General features: G+C 52.2%; 1 protein-coding gene across 1 annotated transcript in view; it reads left to right on the top strand.

Moving 5' to 3' along the window:
• The first annotated feature begins 9,226 nt into the window (after positions 1-9,226).
• LOC102474716 (aldehyde dehydrogenase family 3 member B1) overlaps positions 9,227-9,649 on the top strand; it is a 17,293-nt gene continuing 16,870 nt past the window's right edge. The window contains exon 1 of the mRNA XM_027769427.1: positions 9,227-9,292. The gene's annotated coding sequence lies outside the window, so the exon portion shown is untranslated. The remainder of the gene's footprint in view (positions 9,293-9,649) is intronic.

The raw sequence follows: 9,649 nt of genomic DNA, 5'->3' as shown, positions 1-9,649 counted from the left end.
AAAAAAAAAAGAGAAGAGGATAGAGAAAGATAGCAAGTGAACAATAGAGGGGATGTTAGTGAGAAACAGATATGGTTTATTATCTGTTGAAGATGACGTGTATAGTATTCTCAACTGGACTGGTCTGGGAAGTATTTCATGATGGGTGAAGTCTTTTAACAAGCAAAATGAGAAATAGTGATTGACTGTTTTAAAAAATTATAATAATAATAATTATTGGGAAATGCATGGAAAAGACTTTGAATGATAAAGCGGGGAGATCGATGCCTCTGTATTGACTGACATGCATGGCATTCCCTTTTGAAAAAGCAATGGAAGTCAATGTAAAGTTATATGTAATCCAATGTAATATAAAGAAGATTATGATGATAATAATAAAAAAAAAAAAAAACCAGGCTGAGCATCTGTGTATGCATGCCCAAGATCCCAACAGGATGGAGAAATGAGGAGAGAGGATCATGGCCCATGGTGGGCCATGTGCCTGTATGCACCATGCCAGCCCTTCCTCCAAATGTTCTTTAAACTATCAGATCATTAGGAAAGTCATAATGTATTTTTCTATGTAAACATGCATCATGACTAGGGTCAGCAGGTGGCATGGTGGTTAAGGCGCTGGGCACTCCCACATGGCAAAGCACGGTTCAAGTTCCAGACTTGGTGTCTTGCTTTCTCACTTTCCCTTTCTCTCTGTGTGTGTGTCTCTCTGGTCAAATTTAAATAAATGAATAAATAAAATAAAATAAATAATTATTTTTAAAAAATGTGTCATGGGGGCTAGCAGGTGGCATGGTGATTAAAGGTGCTAAATTCCTACATGGAGGTTCAAGTCCCAGAACTGGCGCTTGCTTTCTCACTCTCTCTCTCTCTCTCTCTGGTCAAATTGAAATAAACAAATGAGGGACCAGCAGTTAGTGTAATGGCTATGTCGCTAGACTCCCATGTAGTTGACCATGGTTCAAGTCCCAGGCCCAGTGACTTAAACTCATAACGGGCACATGTGCATGTGTGTGCATGCCCAAGATCCCGAGAGGAGAATGGAACAGAAGGGATTGCAGTGTGGCCATCCCCCATGGGGGATGATTTATCGCTTTCTGTCTCTGTCTCTCTCTTTCTGGTGAGTGCACATGCCCTATAGCAAAAACCTCTTGAAAATAAAAATTTTTTAAAAAAGTGTCATGGGACCAGTAGTTGGCATATTGGCTATGTCGCTGGACTTCTGTGTCACCGGGGTTGGAGTCCCAGACCCAGTGGCTTAAACTCATGCCAGGGCGTGTGCGTGCGTGCCCAAGATCCCGAGAGGAGAATGGAGGAGAAGGGATTGTGGTGTGGCCATCTCCCCTGGGGAGTGATTTCTCACTTTCTGTCTCTCTGTCTCTCTCTTTCTGGTGAGTGCATGTGCCCTATAGCAAAAACCTCTCCAGTAAAAATGTTAAAAAAACAAAAAGTGTCATGACTTACCTGAAAACCCAATAATCCTTATACATTTCAACTTAAGAAATACATTTATACTTATAAAACCTCTCATGTGTCAGGCTGGCTCCACAGCTTGATGCCTCATTGAGGAGCGCTTTCTCCCTCTCTGGTGGCTCACTCTGACAATTTAAAAAATAAAAAGGGCCAACAGTGGTTAAGGCACTGAATCCCACATGGCTGACTCCACAGTTCAAGTCCTAGACCCGGCAGCTTGAAAAGCACGCCAGGCATGTATGTGTGCATGCCCAAAACCCCAAGAGGAGAATAGAGGAGAAGGTATGGCAACATGGCCATCCCCTCTGGGAGTGGGGGGCAGTGATTTCTCACTTTCCCTCTCTGTCTCTTTCTTTGTCTCCCACAAGTGCCTGTACCCTATAGCAAAAATTTTGGAAAAAAAAAACAAAAAACAGAAACATAGCAAAACCGAAAACAAAAGCAGCTATCCCTGACTGGGATGCATACTCTACACAGTTTCCCTTCTGGTTTTCTGTGGTTTAATTGTTCCCCTGGGCGACAACTCCTCCCCATGCAGAGGATCCTGTTCGGCACTTAGTAAGTGATAAAGCATGTGACTGGATGAACAGACACGGGCATGGATGACAAATACCACCCCAGGAGGGTTTTGGGTAGGTGCACTCTCGGAAAGGAATAGGGCTGTGGGTGTGGGGACGTGAAATTGCAGTAACTTCAGGCCCTTTCTCCAGGTGCCGCCTAGGTACAGATGTGAGTGAAGCAAGTGGGTACCCAGAAGTGGGAGATGTAGAAGGAGCAGGGTAGAGGCAGGGCCCAAGGCACAGGGGTGAGGAGGAGGGAGAACAGGAATACCGTGAGGCCATGGTTGGAGGGTGGACGCTGCGGTTCATTATTTGGATGGTGATACTTCAGGGTGTGTCCATAACAGCCCTGCAAGTGAGTGTCATCGGGCAGGGGAAAGGGGGCAGTGGACTTGGGGAGGAGTCGATCCTGTAGAATTTGTAGGTAGGAGGTATGGCAGGAGGCAGGAAGGTGTAGGTGTGGCTGTAGGGAACGAGTTCCGTGGAGCAGCAGGTGGAAAAGCAGGATCTGGAGGCCCCAAAGGAGAGTAAGAGGGACAGCACTCTCCTCCCGGGTGTGAACCCACCAGAGAGAAAGAAAGCCATGTGCTCTAGGGCCGGCAACCACATCTGTCCCAAACAGAGCATCCCAGGGTAAGCCGGGGGAGGTGGTCAAGGGAAGGGCCTCCAGGGCGCCCTCCCAGCAGGTGCGTGGTCTTCTCTGGACATCAGCGTGGGAAGCCCCTCACTCCTCCGTGCACACACTCCATTATCTCTTCGCCTGCAAAGGACAAAGGTCTCTGGGGCGGGGTTATCTGCTCAGGCAGAGAAGGCACAAGGCTTGTTGAACAGCAGATGCTTTGGGCAGACCAGAGCTCATTGGTTTTGTATCTCCCATCACAAGGGACCCTGTCTTACGGTTCTCCAGAGAAACAGAATAGTCTTGGCAGAGCTCCCTCTTCGCTGGGGATGTCGAGCCTTTCCATTAAGACCTTCACTCACATTTTGGAAGAAAATCTGCTTTACTCATAGTCTACTGATTCTACTGATTTAAATGTCAATCTCATCCAAGAAATACCTTCCCAGAAACTTCTAGAATAATATTTGATCAAATATCTGGGTACTGCAACCTGGCAAGTTGATTTAAAATTAACCCTCACAGACCCCAGGAAGAAATTAGGAGTACATTTTTAAAAATACCCAGAGGGGCCAGCAGGTGGCACAGGAGTTAGGGCGCTGGATTCCCACCGGGCAGATGACCGGTCTAGTCTCAGACCTGGCGACCTGGGGTCTTGAAAATCATGCTGCCAGGAAGTGATATGATGGTATTTGCAACTGGACCCGCGTGAAAGAGGTTCTGAGTGTGCATCCTGGAATCTCTCTGGGCATGGCAACTGAGATGGGGGGGGGGCCTCTCTCTTTCTCATAAAACAAATAAAAATAAACAACAACAACAAATTTTTAAAGAAAGAAAATCATGCTGGGTACGTGTGTGTACACAAAATCCCAAGAGGAGAATGCAGGAGGAGGGATTATGAAGTGGCCATCCCCCATGGCGGGAGGGGAGGGTGGAGAGGGTAATTCCTCACTTTCCCTCTCTCTGGTGAACACATGTGCCCTATGGCAAAAACCTTAAAAACAAACAAACAAACAAACCCAGATCCCTTGAGCCAGCAGATGATGGGGAATTAAGGCAGTTGGATCCCACATGGCCAATTGAGCAGTTCAAATCCCAAAACTTGGAGGCTTGAAAATCACACAGGGTGTGTGTGAGTGTGTGCCCAAAGGAGAAGGGATTGCAGCGTGGCCACAAAAAGTGATTTCTCACTTTCTCCTTCTCTCTGTCTCTATCTTTGGCAAGCAAGAGCGCCCTATGGAAAAAAAAAAAGTAAAATTAAAACAAAATTTTTTGAGAGAGATTTTTGCTATCGAGTGCATATGCTCACTGGAGAGATAGAGAGAGACAGAGAGATAGAAGGTGAGAAATCCCCCCCAGGATGATGGCCACACTGCAATCCCTTCTCCTCCTCCATTCTCCCTCAAGACTTTGGGCACGCACACACATGCGCCTGGTGTGAGTTTTAAGCCGTTGGGCCCAGGACTCAAACCGCGGTCAACCACATGGGAATCCAGTGACACAACCACTACGCCATCCGCCAGTCCCTAAAATTCAAAATGTAAAATACCCAGAGCCCATGGTGGCGCAGGAAGGATCCAGGCTCATGGCCTGGGTCTCCCTCAATACACTGGGTGTGCCTGTGGCTTGAGGGAGGGTGGCGGCATGCAGACCCTGTAAAGGGCGCTCCCCTCCTCTCTGGAAATAAACTGGAAAGAAAAGAGCCGAGGGCTGGCAGATGGCGTGGTGGTTAAAGGCGCTGGATTCCCACACGGCCGACCACGGTTCGGGTTCCGGACCTGGCGGCTTGCTTTCTCATTTTCTCGCTCTCTTTCTCTCTCTCTGTCCCTCTCTGGTCAAATTGAAATAAATAAATAAAGTTAAATAAAGTAGTAATCATAATAAAAGAGCCAAGAACGCAGCCCTAGTAACACACCTGTGATGCTGCACCCACGTGGAAGGTCCTGGGTTTGTGTCTGGATGTTTGTGTCCGCATACACGCGTGTGCACATGCCATGCAGGCTGACTGAGACTGGGGTAGGACTGCAGTGTGAAGACCCTGATGCGGGAGGCGTCTCTCTTTCTCTCTCTCTCAGTAGGAATAAATCAACTTAAAAAACAAAACGAAGGGCACAATAGTTATGTTGCTGGACTTCCACGGGTCGACTGTGATTCGAGTTCTGGACACGGCAGCTTAAAACACGCTGGGCACATGTACATGCCTGCCCAAGATCCTGAGAGAATGGAGGAGAAGGGACTGTGGTGTGGCAATCACCCCCTAGGTGGTTTCTCGCTTTCAGTCTCTCTGTCTCTCTGGTGAGAGCACACACCCTATAGGAAAAATCTATTTAAAAAAAAAAGTGGGGCCGGCAGGTGTAGTGGCGGTTAAGGAACTGGAATCCCACTCCCACGTGACCGACTGCAGTTTGAGTCCCAGACCTGGCGGCTTGCTGTTTCCTCATTTTCCCTCTCTCTTTGTCTCTCCCTGATCAAACTAAAATAATAATAATAATTAATAAAATTAAGTAGATAATTCTATACAACAAAATCTAACAAGAGGCCTGTAGGTGGTGTGGTAGTTAAAGCGATGGATCCCAAATGACCAACTGCATGGTTTGAGTCCTGGACCCAGTGGCTCGAAAAACAGGCTGGGTGTGGGTGTGTATGTTCCCAAAGTCCTTACAGGAGAATGGAGGAGACTGGATTAAGGGGTGGCCATTCCCCTTTCTCACTTTTTTTTTCTCTCTCTCTCTCTTCAGCAAGTGCACGTGCCCTATGACAAAAACCTAGAAAACAAAACACAACAATGGGGATGAGGATACTGATCGGGCTCGCAGGCTGCTGGGAGGTCCTTGAGGGGCCTTGCCTACACCCGCTACAGCAAACGTCCAGGAATCAGCAGCTGCTTTCATTTGTCATGAGGCTTAAGGGGGCTGGGGGGCGAGGGGCTCATCAGGGGCCAAAGACCCCAGCCCAGCTCCTTTGTGGCGGCTCTGAGCCCCCAGGAAAGGCTGTGGCTGGGAGTCAGGCTTGGCCAGGTTCGAATCTGTGTGTCCTCCCCATCTGTGGCCCCAGTCATGTCACCCAACCTCTCTGGGCCTGTCTCAGCTGAAGCGCAGCAGTCTGCGGCTTGTAGGAGAAGCTCTGTGAAGTGCCCACACTGCGAGTGCTCAGTGAAGGTTTGCCTAGTGAATAGCCACCACCGCCCTCATTGAGTGCTGACTCACTGCGCCCCGGGCCTCTACGTGCCCTGAGAGGGGCAGTGCTGGCTTCTGAAGAGACAAGGTCTGCTCAGAGGAGCCAGGCTGGTCCTGGCCTTCTAGACCAGCAGGGAGCAGAGGCAGGCAGGGTCAGAGCCTCAGGGACAAGCCTGGGGCACCCCCTTCCTTAGGAGGCCCAAGACAGGGGCAGGAGGGTGTTTCCATGTGCTGAGTACCTACTATGTGCTGTGCCCTATCAGATGCTTCCCAGACATACTCTTGTTTCACCCTCACAGTAGCACTGTGAGGCAGGTGGAAATCAACCCATTTTACAGGATAGCAAATTGAAACCCAGCAAGGGGACACGACTTGTGCAAAGTCACTTAGCAAAAGAGTTAAGGAGCCTGTAGACATAGGAGACAGTGAGACGCTCCTGGGCAGGTCTGAGGCCCCGTGAACCAGGTTTGGCAGGGGTCTGAGTGATGAGGGGATGAATGAAGGAAGGATGAATCCATCTGATGCCATAGCCCATGCCCAGCCCACCCCCCCCTGGGCCTGTGCCCCAGCAAGGGAGGCAAAGGTGGACACGATGAGGGGCTTCTTGTCAAATCCTCTAAACTGAACCAGACACTGATGGCAGGGCCAGGCCCTCTTTCCAGAGGCCAAAATAGGAGTGTTCCAGCCTCGGGCAGAGAGGGCTCCTCCTGCCCTGGCTGAGGCGGGAAGGAGCCCTGAGCCGAGAGGCGAGACCTGACCCTGAGGCCCCTCTCTGACCTCAGAACTCCCTTGCAGACTTGGTGAGGAGGGGTGAGAATCAGAGGAGGGGAGGGCAGGGAGGGCAGGCAGTAGGGACACCCAACATGGAGGCCCCGGCAGTGGATAGTGGGAGCTGAGGGGGTCTGGGTATCAGGTGGTGAGACCAGCAGGGGACAAGGTCCCCTCCTGTCCAGGAGTCTGGGTCGTGGCTCTTGGCCTACTTCAGAGGGGAATACGGACCACTAGGAATGGTAAAAAATTCCAGGTCCACAAATATGGATTGACTTATTCCGTCCTCACTCCCTCTAGCCATGGGCATGTGTTACTGTCACAGATCCCATTTTATAGATGGGAACACAAAGGCGCAAAGACACCAAGACACTAACATGAGGTCCCACAGATAAGAGGCAGGATCAGGATTTGAACCCAGGCCTCACACCTAACCAGCTCTGTGCCACGCACTGAGCTGAGGGATTTGCCCCCCCCCCCGACAATCCCTAGGACTGTTTCCCAGGTTCACATAAGAACACCAGGCCCGTAGAGGTAAAGCGATTGCCCCGTGGGAAAGAGGCAGGACCCGCAAGGGCCAGCTCTGACCCAGAGACGTGAGCTTGGCCACTTTGGGAACTTCAGAACCTCTGTCTTCATTTCCTCATCCCACCAGGCTGCCTCCTCCCCACCAGAGCTGGCTCTAAGAGTGGGGCCTGGCAGAGAACTCCCATTTGTCCTCAAGATCACAACTCCTAGCCCTTCTGAACTTCTGGAGCTTTGAAGAGCAATGAGAGGTACCCAGCCTAGAGAAGGGAGGAGCTGGTCTCCATCGTCCCCTGAGGTGTGGTGGCGTCCCCGATGAGGAGCTTTACTCCCAGGACAGTTTGAGGGCTCTGTCCTAGGGGTACGGGCCCCTCTAACACCTCCCAGGTTGTCCCTGAATCTATGACAAGTTCAGCCCTCGCAAGGGGACACCTGGCCATGGAGGGGACCCTCAGGATCATGCAACACACCCACCACTGACCAGCACCTCACCAGGTGGATGCCTAGTTTGCTGTGTGCGCTTAGACCAGTGGCTGCCGTTACTGGGCCTCCTTCCCAGCTGAAGGCTGCAGGCTCAGCCTCAGCCCCAGCCCAGCCCCGCCTGGCGACTGCTCTGCTTTTGCTTCTGCCTGGCTCCGCTCCAGAGAGGGCAGGGCTGTCACATGCTGAGCCACGTGACAGGCAGCGGCTGGGGGCTCCATCCCGGGCAGAGGACGGGGCTTCCGCAGCCCCTGACTTCCTACCCCAATTAGCTGCATCCTCCAGGGACTACCAGACTGGGCGTGGACCGGGAGACCTCCCTGACCTCCCAGGTAGGCCGGGTAGCTGAGGGGCTGGGCAGTGATGAGCTTCTCCCAGGTGCAAGGTCGGCCCAGAGGCCCAGGCCAGGAGCCAGGTAGACCCAGGGCTCCTGGGAACCGGGGGACAGCAGCCACAGACCATGGCAGTGGCACAAAGGATGTTCTCCCCCCACACCTGTAACTCAATCACCTGCCTGTCTGACATCTGCCAGAGCTGCTCGGAGCCATCTCCCTCTGTGCTGGCTCTGACAGGTGTGCCAGGGAGGCGCGGGAGCAAGGCAGGGGACAGGTCCCCTAGCACAGTTCTGGCACCTGAGGAGCGGGACCACAAGAACCATCATGATGACACTTGGCATCATGACCACTGTCCTAGGGGGTGGAAGGTGGCACTCATCCCCAGGAGGCAGAGTGGACACCCGGGAATGGACACAGCCCCAACTCTGGAAAAAGAAGCCCTACCAGTCACCACCCAGGTCAAGTCCTGTCCCCTCTCTGGGTCCCCATTTCCTCATCTATAAAATGTCCCATTTTGGGAACCAGTGGATGGCGTAATGGTCAAGTTGCTGAACTCCCATGCAGTTCAAGTCCTGGACCAGGTGGCTTTAAAAAATTTATACCGGACACGTGTGCATGTGTGCCCAAAATCCTGAGAGGAGAATGGAGAAGGGATTGCAAAGTGGTCATTCTCCCAGGGGGTGATTTCTCACTTTCTGTTTGTCTTTCTCTCTGTGTGTGTGTCTCTGGCAAGTGCATGCGCCCTATAGTAAAAATCTAAAAAAAAAAAAAAAGTCCAGTTTTCAGGGTGAGGGCTCTGTGAATAGGATGCTCCACAGGGTGGCTAAGAAACAGAGCAGGCAGCAGGCATGGTCTCTGGGAATGTATTTCTGGAATCTAGCCGTCTTTGGGTGTGACTTCTTCATTTTGCAGATGGGGAAATTGAGCCTGGGAGGAGGAGGCTTCAAGAAAGTCTGGGATTGGGGGACAGGGCCTTCCTTACTATTCCAGGTCACTGGGCCCTACCTGACCGCATGATTCCCAGAGCCACTGCCCTGGGCTCTCATTCCCCCTGGGGCTGGGCCCCTTGGCTCAAAGCTCAGACCTGCTGTGCCTGGGCCTGCAGAGACAGCTGGCTGGTTGGCTGGTACCAGCCCTCTCTGGGCCCTGACTGCTTCTCTGTGGTCCAGGAAAGGCTCTCCAGGCCCCCGAGGAAGTTGGTGGTGAAATCTTGGCCTGCGGCCTCTGGTTGGCCCAGAGCCCAAGTCAGGCATGCAGTCAGAGCAGCCCCACCCCTGGGGCCGGCCCAGTGTAGGACATTTTAGTAACGGCAGGGCAGCTGGGCAGAGCACGGCCGCCAGGAGGAAGGGCAGCTTGGGGCCTCAGGTACAGTATCCTGGGGAGGCTGGGGCTGCAGTGGGTGAGCAGCCAGGGCCAGGATCCAACTCAGCAACTCTGGTTACTGGATGCCCGGATGGATCTGGCCACTTGTGGCTTCAGGCACAAGGCCTGCCTTGTTCGGCTGAACTCAGTTGCCTGTCCAGAAAGAAAGAGAAAGAGGAAAGGGAGGGGCCGAGGAGAGGAGGGGCGGCCCTGGGATCCAGCCGGCCAGCGGGCATTCTCCCTTTGTCCCAGCTGGGCTACCATGCCCTCTTCTTATTGGGCTTACTGGACATTACTCCAGGGGATCCGGGGACCCAGCTCTGGAACCGGCTACCCCAGGAATGAGCGTGCTCATCCTGG

Source organism: Tupaia chinensis, unplaced genomic scaffold (assembly GCF_000334495.1).
Source record: "Tupaia chinensis unplaced genomic scaffold, TupChi_1.0 Scaffold149501_1, whole genome shotgun sequence".
Classification (NCBI taxonomy): Eukaryota; Metazoa; Chordata; class Mammalia; order Scandentia; family Tupaiidae; genus Tupaia; species Tupaia belangeri.
The sequence above is the reverse complement of the archived record's forward strand: the minus strand, read 5'-3'. Positions and strand labels throughout refer to the sequence as shown.